This window comes from Tetrao urogallus (assembly GCF_951394365.1).
Source record: "Tetrao urogallus genome assembly, chromosome: 3".
NCBI lineage: Eukaryota > Metazoa > Chordata > Aves > Galliformes > Phasianidae > Tetrao > Tetrao urogallus.
Genome location: NC_136815.1, coordinates 87777678 through 87791522, shown reverse-complemented (window position 1 = coordinate 87791522; position 13845 = coordinate 87777678).

Sequence of the window (13845 nt, the reverse complement as noted above, 5' to 3'; positions counted from 1 at the left end):
CAGGGGAATTCCATTTACAGCAAATCTTGGATCTTGTTCTGCTTGATTTCTCCTTAGCTTTCTTACTTTTTCCCCTAAGACTTTAATTATTATTATTATTAAATTTCTTCAGACATTGCAGGAAAAGCTACAAAATCCACATCCTACAAAGTCCAGGTTTAACTCCATCCCTCTTCTCATTGCCTCCATCTTCAAAGTACTTTCAAGATGCAGGAAGGCAGCACAGGGCAGATGCCAGTCCCCTGACCTCTGTCTGTCCGCGCCCTCTGTCTGCCCGCAGGCAGGCACAGCGTGATTTGTTGCCTGCTGGTTTCCATGGCAATGCAGCCACACTGTAAAGGCAAGCCTCACACAGGTTTGTTGTTTTGTTTTGTTGTTTCTTTTTTCCACATAGGTGCACAAAACAATGGAGCTAAGCCCAAGACGCATAAAGAGTTACCATCACCAGATAACGACAGAGCATCTCCTTGATTTCCCATAGCTACCTTTTTCTTTTTTTTCCCTCTTTAGTAATGTCTATTCTAAGCAAGCACTGAAGAGCATCATTTCAAAAGCTCATACATATGCTTGTGTATAGAGTATAGCTGTGCACACACACACACAAGAGAGACCACACAGCCTATACATGGTCAAACTGCATTTCTAGTGACCCCTCTTTACCCTCTTATGTCTGAGAGAGTTTCTTAAGGGCTTTCCTCAGAACCACAAAGCCGGAGCTTTAATTCCTGACCTATTTCCAAAGCTCAATGAAAGCCAGCACAGATGTACACTCACCACAGAAACATCCTGTGATTTTGTAAAGCAATTTAGAAAAAGAAATCTGAACTTGCAAGGCTAAGCACTCTGAAAGCTCTCAGATAAAAAGAAGAAAAAAAAAGTAATTATGGAGCAAAAGAAAAATCATTTATCATTTGTTTTAATGTTTTTCTTTTTAAAAGAAAGTAATTTTCATTAGATGAAAGGGCTTAATGGTCCAAGCAAAAATCTAAGCGTATTCAAAGTTCCAGCATAGGTGCAGTACCTTACAGTGAATTGTCCCCTAAACTTGTGCATGGGCAAAAAGTTCATGTTGCACAGCACATCCCTTTGCACCACCAGCTTGCTATGGCTCTCCTGCATGAGTTCATCACGCTCCCCACTTGGGCAGGAAGGTGTGGCCACTCTCAGCAGGACTTGCAGCATCCTTTGGAGATGAGCATGAGCCTCTAGATGTAGGGCATGCAGCATGACATGTAAAGGCTTGAAATGCACACAACAATGTGAGTTGTCGTTCAGATCTGTGGAAGAGGACATCACAGACTCCTTCAAGATGAAGCAAAGAACTGATTTGCTTGGTCCATGAAACACTGTGGCAGTCTTGCCAATATTACAAGCTGAGTGTATGACTCAATCCTGAAACTACAAAACACAAGTGCTAAAAGACCCAGAAAAGTACAACCATCTTCCTCAGATGCCATGCATCAAAGACTAATGTTTCCTGATGAGCCATAATTGACAACCAAGTATCTCATCTGATCATATAATCTTTTCTAAGTGTCCTGGCAACTTTTCCAGCTATCCACACTTACTTTAAACACTTCACTTTAAATGCAATGAAATGAACTTTAAAATCGGCATTTTATTACAATGAAGCATTCGCAAGGGCTGCAATGTCATCTCCTCCTATCACTCCTAATCAGCACCCGTAATTTGCACTTAATTTAAATTATCAGCATACGGCTACCATGGAGGAAACAAATGCATTGTTTGATTGTAAAAGATTAAAAATACCACTCAAAAGCTAATTGGAAAAACATGAGCACGTAAAACACAACCATCGCTAAGTTTTCTCACCTGGATGTGAGAAAGTGGACTTAAATGTAGGGAAAGTTTCCCAAAAGCTTCCTCTCCTCGTTTCACATACACTACGGACCAGGCATGCCAAACCCCAGAGCAACAATCCCACTTTGGGGGAAAAAAGTAAACCACATGCTTTCCATAAATAGCCCTCTCCTCCTTTAAACAAACCCTGTGCACGCAGGCTGTAAGTATGTTACAGTTTAAATATTTTGTTAACCTTCCTCTCAGGAAAGGAAAAAGCATCCCTGACAAACATCTGCCCCCAAACAATTTATACACGAGTGTGGCTAAAAGGCAGCTTTCCATCTGCTGAGGAAGAGGTACCCTCAATTACGTGCATCACAAGAAACAGCCTTACTGTGTGAGAAATGAGGAACAGCAATCTGAGGGGAGAGAAGCAGGTTTCTTTGGATGGATTATGCTATTTAATTAATTAAGTCACATACCAGCATTAATCCAGGCATAAAGGCGCACCAGCCTTCCTTTTAAAACCTGGGCAAGGGGAGATTAAAACTACAAGGGCAACTGCACGGAGCCTTACATTCATTGTGTGAATCCTGGGTTGTAAAAAGCAGACCACATGCAGTGCAGTGTAAAGCAGCAGAAGCAGAGATAATCAGATCAGGCACTAAAAAAAATAAAAAAATAAAAAATAAAAACAAAAAAAAAAGAGAGAGAGAAAAGAAGCACCTCTGAATGACTGAACTAAGATGGCGAAAGTTGCCATCTACTGCAAGCATCAGCATCACGGTCACAGCTATCAACAACACCCAAGCTTAACAATCACGTTGTTCAAAACAGTTCCCTTGACTCCTTATCAATAGGAAGTTCAGCCATGTAATACATGAGGATCACAGAATTTAAAATTTAAGTGTTAAAAAAAGATAAGTCATATTATTTTTTTTAAGTTATGGAGGAAAACCTGGTGGCATGCTGAGCAGTGGCTTTTACCTATGGTATGCTGCCTTTAGACAGGTATAAATGCAGAAAAAGGCTTCTATCACAGATTTATCTATCCACAAATGTGCACAACTGTTACAATAGCTGGACTGCCTGAGTGAGTGACCTCTCCCAGTCTGCCTCACATCTCTGACATTCTGCAGTCTGTTTGGGCTCCTACCACATTTGTCCTTGAGTTTCAGAATCTGAGAATTCTCTGCTAGAGAAATGTTTCAAGTAGAGTCACAAGTAACATCACTCCTTTCTACCTTCTTCACCAGTGCCCCCAAGAAAGGGCAGAAGGAATTTAAAACATCACCTAAAAAGCAGATATTTGGAGAGAAAGAGTGTATTGACTTTTCTAGAACAGGCTATGAGCTGAACTCGCTCTTTGCATTTCCAGCCAGAGGTCCACAGTATATACACATGGCTGCAGAAGTCTTGCCAAAAGGAAAAGGCATTCCTGAGCTCCAGTTGTCCCCCAATAAATGACTCAAGTCTCCCTTGAAAAACAACAACAACAACAACAAAAACCACACAACCAAAAAAAACCCCATGGTATGATCTTGATGGATGCTGTTACGGCAGACCAAACAATCAACCCAGAAGGGCAAATGCAAGTCAAGCTCTTCATACATTTTAATTACAGTTTACACAAAATGAAAGTCAGGTTAATAAGCTCAGTTCATAAAACATTAATAAGGAGTAGCATTTTTGCCGAAGATCAGGGGCTTAGCCTTCAAGGAGCTGATCAGAGAAAACATGTTGCACGCAGAAGTCACCTGTAGCCCTCAGGTGAGGAAGAGGAGGAAAAGGTGCAAGGGATGGAGAAAAGAACAGGGGATTTTAATAAGAAACTTTCTGAAAATAAGCTGCAGATCTGTTTTCTCCCACGTGTTATTTCAAGATGATTAATCACACACAACATCAAGGAAAGGGCACCCCGTACATCCCAGCAGCACTGCCAAAACTGGGTGGAAAGAGACCTTGCACATCACCTAGCTCCTTGTGTTCAATTCCCTTCTGAACACATGTTGGGGAGTTTTAATACACGATTCACAGTCTGTGGCTAAAAACCCTTACCTCAGTTTCTAGTATTCCTCCCTCCTAACTTCCAGCTTCTGAAAAGAAAACAAAACTGCAAAGAAATATTCTTCTCCCCCTTCATTTATTCTTGGATCTATTCCTGATCAAGAAAGAGAAACAAAGTTCTTTCTGAAAGCACAAAGCCTGCCAGCACAGGGTGCAAAATGCAGGACTTCTGTGTGAAACAAACTCTGGCAGCAAACTAAGTTTGGTATCTTGATTTTCTTCAGAAAATCTTGTAAAACTGGTACAACAAGCCATTGTGAGCAGCTGCTTTGAGAATATGCTCTCACAATAAACAATCTCTGATTTACACACAGGACTGCATATGCCTAGACAGTCTTTTATATGCTTACTTCTGAATATTTCAACAGCCCTTTCACCCTGATTCTCTCAAATTTTTCAACAGATAGGTGCTAAGACCTTATGCTTGAAAGCATTGTTAAGGGATTTTATTTTTTTAATGTGTATTTTCTTTAAATCCTACTATTCCACACCTTGAAAGAACAGCCAAAGGACTATTCACTCTGTAGCATTACCGGTCTCATTATAAGCACAAAAGCCAAGAATACATGCTGTGCTCACAACCTTCACCCATCTAATCCCACAACAGAAACATCAACCAACTTCTTACAGCAGAACAGGGGCAGCAACAGGGATTCCTGTCCTGCACCCTGGTCTTGCTGGGGACTGCATCTAGTTCTGTGACATGTGGCTAGAAGCTAAGCCAAAGCACTGATTGCTTCTAGAAGCAAAATTTAGAGAAGACAAAGACCTGGGATGGATAGATGGGTCACAACTTTCAGAAGGGGGGCACAACAATTTGATTGCTAAATGCAATGAGTTGGAATAGCCTCTAGGTCAATGCGAGCACTAAATAATGCATGTTCAGTGCAGGGTATTTATGTGCAAGGTTTTACATTCTCTGTTGTGATTCTGCTTGTTGTTTTACACTCTTTAAGGTACAATGCAGTGCCTGCCCATGCTTGCCCACATAACTGCTGAATATCTCCATACCCCTCCCAAGCTATATCCCAGATCTCATCCCTCCTTTGAGCAGGGGACCCCATCCCACCATTTCTTTGCATTCTCTCTTCTACTCCTTTCCTGCAACTGTGCTGCATAGGATTCATCTCTTTTCCTCTCCCTCCCTCCCCCTGCAGCCCTCAGTCCTACCTCCATGCTGATGCTTCCATAACATTGGTGCAGAGGTTTTCCAGCAGCCTTACTGTCCAGGGAACAGCTGCTAGACAAAGAGCTTTTGTTCTCACATTACTTGTTCCTTAGTTGTCACACCATAGCACTCCCAATTGTCACCACGAACAAAGCAGTCTTACCATCAGAAACCACACCTCTGTCTAAACCTCTCACTTCATCCCTAAACAGCTAAATATGCATCAGAACCAACACAGCTGATTTGCACTGCACATCAGCAAACAGAGGGGGTATAGATCCAACTCAGCCAGGCTCAGAGCTGGTAACCACATAGCACTAACTCTTCATGGTCAGTACTTCACAGATAACCTCTATCTCATCAGCAACAGCTGCTCAGCAAAGGTTCCTCAGTTCCCAATATCTTTCACCTGAGAAGCCCTTGATCCACTTGGGGATGTGCAAGTAGCTCTTGAGCCTGGCTTATTGGATGCGGAAATCTTCTGCTCTATCGTGGTCCCCATATTTGGGTAAACTGTGCTCAGCTTAATTTTAGTTAGGGCTACATTTCTCTCTGTCTCAGCAGATAAAGAGGACCTGCATTATAATAGCTTTGGCTTTCAACAAAACGAAAAGTAGCAAGCATTACTCTTAATAAGCCAAAGGCACACGAGAACTCACTGATGTCTGTGCTGGCAGGCTCACGTGGCACACCTGCTTCAAAGGGAATGGCTAAGGCAGCTGGCTAAAAGGCACCCCTCAGTAGTTTGTGTAATGTTTTAAGAGCAATCCTGAGGTGAAAGAAGTTCATAAGGAATAAAACAGATAGGTTCTCTATGGCAGGAACAATTGCAAACTATTTGTTCACCCACTTCTCATCTAGTCTTTATTTCCAGAAAGAATAAACAACATTTCTAAATGCTACTCAAACAACTACAAGTGCTACACATAAACCAGAGCAGTCCAACCTTAGTGCAATGGGCATGTATGCCAGCAATTTAACTGCAGCCCTAAAGCTATGTCTAACTTGCTTACACACAATTATTTACAATAGTGATACCAAGAAATTCAAACCATCGTTTGAGAGCTGATTGTTCTTTTGATTTCCTTTCAACATTAATGAAAAGCCTGTGAGCAAGTGACCTTCTGCTCACCTTGAAATGACAGGGAAAGTGAATATGCAAGCCAGGCTTTGAGGACTACATATAGCTTTTAAGGTTCAATCTGGACCTCCTAAAGCAATTTTTTCTAAACTTGCATGCCCTCAGATCTCATCTGCTGAGCACTTTCTAACACAGAACAAGGTCTGAAATGTACTACTCCTCTCGCTACAAAGAAAAATGTACACCCAATCCTCCAGGCAATACTTTGAAAATGTATTCCTTCATGCCTTTATATTTAAATAACAACTTTTGACAAAAACTTACAATGATTGCATTTAAGACCTTTGTTATTCACTTTTGCTAACTATTTCACACCGCCAGTGATATCGTTACTCTTCCCTAGGAATCCCAAGTTAGAATGTCAAGATGGACAGAAAACCCTCAAAGTTGTGAGGCAGCATTATGTACTTGTTTGGGGCTGACATGAGAAATCTTCTCATCATGATTTCTGTGCACGTCCACCTAGTAAGGTGAATCCAATTTCTGAATGCAGGAATTGATCATAAAAAGATTTGCACTGGTTCAATGCCACAGAGTAATTTAAAACATCTATTTACTTTCTAAAACCTTCTCTCCTTCTATTCCTCTCCTCAAGGGAACACAGATAAACATAAACTTTTGCTAGAAAAGGTATCTAGTTATCTACTGAGGCATCAGATTAAGCAGGTATTTGCACACTTTAGTTTGTATCTACAAAGTTACTTTGGGGCACAAAATAAGAACTAGACCAAAGCCAGCTTAACAAGCTTTTGACAGCCAAGCACAGCTACCAACAGTTCTGTATGGGAACTGTTGAGTCACAAGCACGTATCAGCAAGTTCGACAACCTGTAATTCTTGAGCTCTCTCTTAAGGCTGTGGCACCTGACCTCAAACTTCAGTACTTATTCTACGTTCCTGTTTTCATCTGATTCAATTTACCTATCAGCTCATGTTTAAGCAACAGCAACATCTTTCCTATCCCAAAAACTAGAAGTTGCACAGCCTGTGGCACACGTTATTTTGACAAAACTTTAGAATTTGGTATTTGCCTTTTCTTTTGTTCCTTCATACACCTTTCCCATAATTTCTACTTACTTTCTCCACTGTCTTCAATTTCTACTATTTTTCTTAATCCTATGCTATTTTTTTTTCTTCCCTTTTTTTTTTTTCTAGAACTAGTGCTCAATTCCTGCCTCCTGCATATGTATATCTCTTGTAGTCCTGAGCAGTAGAGATGGAAATAAGACTTACAGCTAACTTTGTGCAAAGGGGATACGGATGGAGAAAACAATTTTTCTATCACTAATAGAAACACTGACTAGAACCTACATACAGTTAGGGAATTTTGTCAGGGGCAGGGAAAATTTCTTTTCCTTTGTGTAAAAGTCATCTTTAGGCTGGCTATGCTATTAAGCAATTAAAAATACTACAATTTGAAAGAAATGCCATAAAAAAACTGGCCAATGTTAATCATGTGTCACTCTGTTTAACCGTAAGACAGTTCACATTTTTCCTTCTTACCACACTTTACAAGAGAAAGTTACATCACCTCACACCATTTTGCACTTGTATGCAATTCACAATACAAATTTATACTTCAATTTCCTATTCTGCTGTCAGCAGCTTTTCTTCCTTGGGATGTTAAGGAGAGATGCTGGATCTTCAGGTCATTCTATGTGAAATATCATTATTTATAAAAATGTTTAATATTTTCAATAAATCACGGGGATTCAGCAAGCATAGATCTAAAATGGAAACCTAGAAGCCTGTCAAAAAGGGTGACCTACTGCATGAACATCAAACTAAATGGAACAATAACCTTGTTTGGATTCCCAGTATTCTGAGCACCAGAAATATAACAGGAATGTAAAAATTGTCGATTTCATCTGCAAATCTGGATACCAAAATATTTTAGGTAGTTGTTCAAAAAGGGATTAAGATTGCTGTTTGCAGATAGGCTCTTCTGAGCGTGTTTAGAAGTTCTGTACTATCACAGTAATTTAGGGGGAAATCACAATTAAAAATGCCAAATGAACTTCCCTGAGTCATGGAGAACCATTTACTTGGTCAGCTAAGATTTACATTCTCATAATGTGGTATTTTTAGTCTGTTTAGCTTGACGCATCAGGATTTGGATCTGAGGAGATCATTGATTCACATCTGTCCCAGGTACGCACACTTTTGATGCCTAAGTATGTCATTCATTTGTTTGAAACTTTACAGATAAACTGATCAAAGACAGAAGCGAATACAAAACCATGACAGTCCAACCATTTCTGGAGCAACATTTGGAATTGATATTCAGGTACATTTTGTCTCACTCAAAAAAGAACAGCATCCCTTACTTTGTCCAAATGCCTCATCTTCTTCCTCCACATCTCATTTACACACACAGAGCTTATATATATAATCCTTTATTCTGCAAACAGAAGTTCAGCATTAGTTATCACACACTGTATCGCTCCAAGATGTGCAGGCAGGGCAAACAAATCTTAACTGGGAAAAGATGTAAATTGGAAAAAAGTATATAAAGATGGTAATCAGTAAATAAGATTTGCCTCAGGAGAAAGACTTTGTTACATTTGTCTAAATAACAATGTATTCCAGATACCTTCAGTGGACTCTAAGAACTTAGCAAATGCTTTTAATAGAATTCCTTGCTAGATGTTTATTTGAGGGATGTTTTAACCTCAAGTAAACACCAGCTTTTCTTCACTGAGTTAGGACTTAAAATTTGGATTTCCTAATAACAGCTACATCTAAATTAGACAGTACGAGCACCCTTCGCTGTGTCTTCTGTTTTAAAAGCCACCAGAAATCAGAGGTGCGCACATAGGAGAACTTCAAATGCACTTTGAAACTATTTTGCAGAGGCACGCGTTTCTTTCCCCGCAGTATTAACTATTGATCAACAGACTAAATAGGATAGAGATACCAGAAGCATAGCATGTTTTTAAGCTACAAGAAGCAAATCACACAGAACAGGTGTGCCTCCAAGGAAAACTGCTACACAAGACAGTCACTGCTGATTACTGTTGCTGTGCTATATCCAAATAGCACATAGTCTAAGTCAAATTTACCCTGAAGCAAATGGTTCTTGACTAGAAAACATATAAAGGTTTGTTTGTTTGTTTGTTTGTTTCCAAGAAACATATGTCAGTCCATGACCATGAGCAAAACAGGAGAAGAAAAGAAAGAAAAAACGAAACAAACCACACCTCAGTCCCAACTTCTGTCAGCATTCCTGGGCCAATGCCAAGGTTATGGCGTATGTCAGAAAGCAGACCTGAAGTTATTTTCATATTAAAGAAGGAAATAGTAAGTTTGTGTCAAATGCACTGAAAACAAGCTATTTTTTTCCCATGATACTGCCTGTCTACAACGTTGTCACATCACCATGTCATTTTGATACATGAGAAGTGGAAAAAGTTTAAATGAAGAGTTTGGTTTCTCACAGATGAGGCAATTATTTTCTTGGAGGGGAATTACTTCAGGGGAGATGCTAGGATGCTACTTTTCAATTCTGCAATCCCCCACATGCCCCATCCTCTCTGCTTCATCTGGAGAGAGTATGGGGAAAGGAAAAGAAGTAGTCTTTGGACAGTACAGTGAGGTGCTGCAGGTGGGGACAATGATAGATAAATACATATATATGAAATACAGCAGGTAAGAAAAGCATTAAAATTTAAAAAATACATTAATGAAAATAAGTAGAGGGAAACAAAAAATGAGCAGCTAAGTTCATCTGACGTGCTAATTAACTTGTGAGTTATGGTCACCAAGGAAACCACAGTTCTCCCAACTTTTGTTCTTTTGATACATTCATTTTTGCACTGAATATTCTTCATCTTTAGTATCTCTGGGAACTACAAGCACTTAGAAAGCATTGAGGAGTCTTCTTGGGAATGCTGTACACGGACACACAACAGATGGCAGACCCTCATTTTCCACTCTTTTAACGTCTCGTGTTCTAACGGTACAAAGACTATTTAAAAATAAGCACTTGGTTATCATTCATACTAACATTCATCACATACTCCTAGCCACAGTGATTTGCTCTCAAAACTCTCCCTATGCCACGACCCAAGCCTCTGACAGAGCAGCACATGCTTCTACGGTTACCCTACAAATCAATGAGCAACACAAAACTTTCTTCACATGGACATCCAGCAAAGCACTCGAGTCTGTTCAGACCAAGCCTGGAAACAGGAAATGTGTGCATGACTGCCTCACACGTTACAGAAAGGCTATTCTGTTGACCTCAGCTCTTGTCCACAAAATACTACCGATAGCTCTTTGTGACTAATACTGTTGCTTTGGGTTTTAGTCTGTGGAAATGCAGAAAGTATGTTACAGCTTGAATCAACACAAGTTGGCAGGTGGAGAGAGGGTGGGTGGGTGTGCAGTGGTGTGTTTTTCAGGCTTCTCCAAAAGCAGCCTAAGGAAGGCCCAGCTCAAGGAGATGAGGCAGCAGATAAGGAATGCTTGAGTGGAATGAAGTTACGCTAAATGCAAGGCTGTGGAATATGTACTGCTCAGCTGGAAACACAAACCAGAGTACTGATTTGAGTGCAAGAAAAAAAAAAAAGATTCTGAAAATTTCTTGAGAATTACACATGGTGCCATTGCACGAACAACTAATATTTGCTACAACTGACAGTTTTCAGTCGTCTCATTTAAATAAATTGTTCCAACAGTATCTTAGGACTCTACTAATAATTACTGAAGTAGTTCACATGTTTTCATGTGCTACTTTGAAGGATTTTTAAGATTTATTCCTATTGTTCTTTTGTAGAGACATTCTGCAGTATGTCTACGTATCTACAGTATGAAGATCATCGTAACTTCAACCTCAAATCTGAATTATAAAATGTATGACTTTAAAAGCATGTGCTACACGTGTAGTTTCTTTATATTAGCTGACAAGTTGAGGAAGTAAATCTAGCTTTAAAGAGTTGCATTGCTGCACCTGAAGTGCTTTTGATTCTTGCCACTATGATGTTAGATAACTTCTAATCTTGCCATCAATTACGAAAATACTGTTATGACAACCTTGGTTTTATGAAATTGGGTTATCTTCCAGCCTGTGGACATATTCCTATTGCATTCTGGGTTCATCTACATGTATAGCTCACTTCTGTCAGAATGACAAAAGACAATTGATTTTGTTTCATGGTGTATTCTTATCAAGGCTCTCCTACGCTCTTAGCCAGTCTTTGACGGATAGGGTGTTAGAGGAAAGGTCCATTAATTGATTTGTAAATAATTACAACTAAGTCTTCATTTTTGACTAGCTATCAATAAAGGCCTATCCTTTTTTCACTGGTGAATGCTTTCAGTTCAGGTTCAGTGTCTAACTTTGAACCACAAAATTCATTAAAATCACTGTACACTTTCAGAATAGCACCCACTGGTGATGGCAGAGGTAAGAGTGTGTCAGCTTTTCTCTTAAACCACTTATGAAGATGGATTAGAGAGAAGCAAAATAAATATATAAATAAATAACAGGCCCGGAAAAAACCCAAAGGCAAATCAATTTCTTCTTGAAGGGGGATTTAATTTTCAGAGCTTGTGAAAATTCATCCAGTGCACAGAAAAAAAGATCACAAGCAATACCTGTTACACAGTTCCTAAACATGCAAAGCCTATGGGCTCATTAGGTGCTACATGCACACAGTATTCTATCAGCCCTTGTTCCCAGAACTTTTTGAACCTGTTCTCTGAACACAGACACATGCATCTCAAAGGCAGGGCATTCCTAGAGATTTTGTTAAAATACACAATGGAACAGATCCAAGAGAGGGCTATTTAATGCCTTGATGGAGCAAAAGCCTGCAGAATGAGCTCACACACATCAGGCAGTCAAGGAGACCAAAAGGTAGACATACATATAAACATGCCATTTGGATTATTCACAACTGAAGGAAAAAGGAGTTGATGAAGAAGTCATATGCCAATTAGCATCTGTTTTTGGAAACCCAGGTATTAATGGTTCTAGATTTCAGTTTCCCAGCTTTTCTTTCAGTATCTTGTCAGGAGGACAAAGCCCAACACAAAAATTTGAGCCCTCAGAAGAAAGTGAGAACTCAAGTCGGAAAGTAACTACAATACCTAGGCAACTATTTCATGGGCTGCTAATACAGTGAAGCTGTAATACAAATATATTGTAGTTGTCACATGCTCAAGAGTGCAAACGCCATTAAATCAAGCCACTATGTTGTACTCTGAAAATGTATTTTAAGTACCCAGTATAAAGTAAGGCAAGTTATATTTAATTCCTTGTAAATTATGCCAACAAATGAGATACAGAGTTGTATCAAAGGCCTGCCTGCTCAGCATAAAAACAGTTGCCCAGAAATCCTTCTTTATGGCTGCTTTCCAGTGATTGCCACTAACTTCTCATTAACTAGCACATAAGATTTCCACCCACTTCAACAGAAGAGACAGGAACTCCTGCAAGAACTATGCCAGTTTATAACCTAAGTGCTGCTTCTATGTGATAAATATCTGCCCCATATGTCAATTGATCCATTATGCCTGACAAATACCTATAAGTCTTTCAATTCTACCTGCCTTCACTACCAAATTTCCAGAAAGAGATTAAGCTGTAATGCACTTAACTGAAAGATGCATGTCAGCACACACATAGTTGATCCATGCCCAGAACACAGAAGTAGCAAAAGTTTGTAGGTTTACAGTCTCTTTCCTACAATATTTCCATTAAATGTCCAGCTAGCATACACTGAGCATCCACATGTTTAGTCATTTAGTTATTGCTCTGTTGCTCACAGAGTCATATGAGTCATAAGGGATATTCACAGCTCCTTTCACTTTATCTTTCAAATAGAAATTTGTTAAGAAAACAGATAAAAATCCCTGTCATACTCAAAGCAGAAAGAGTTTACATTGTTCATCACTGGGGGCAGTAAAAAGCATACAAAGGAGAGAGACCTTCACCAAGTTTCTCCAAAATAGACACATCTCCTCATCCAGCCCACACCGGCTCGGATGCAATGGTACCAATAGACTCTAAGTCCAAATAAGACCACGAAAAAGCCAAGCAAGCAGGAGGAAGCCAGGTCGTCTGTTACTGAGCAAACTTAAGGTTTTCTCTTCTTCAGATTGCAAAAATGTGTTTGGTTTTGTTTTTCAATTGAACAGCAGCATCCTGAAGGGAAGAAACATTTATCCTTCAGTGGTTTGTGCCCTTCCCATGGTGGCCTCTGAGACTGATTCCAGCCAGGCCTCCACTGAAGGTTGGATCTGCTCCATTGAAACTGGAGAGAAGATTTGGGAAATGGGTCCATGAACTACTTAGCTATATTCCATCTGAAATAAAAACAATTTCTTGATCAGTCCAATCTGTATATTACCTCTACATACAGGGGGAGAAGGGTTTATGAGGAAAATTTTTTCAGGGAACAGGGAAACATTGCTTCCTGCCCATGAAGAAGGAGAACCTCGTATCTAATGAATATACTGTCCTAGGCTAAATCACAGCATGATTCTTGGATAATGTCAAGAACTTTATGGGAGACCCTGGTGAACCTTAGACAAGCACACTGTAAGGAAAGAAAAGCTGTCAATGTGTTTCAATTAAAATGTCTCTAACCTAAGCATCTGTCTTTAAGACACTAGAGAGACCTTTAAAATCTGGTAATTATTTAATAATATTTCACGCTTAC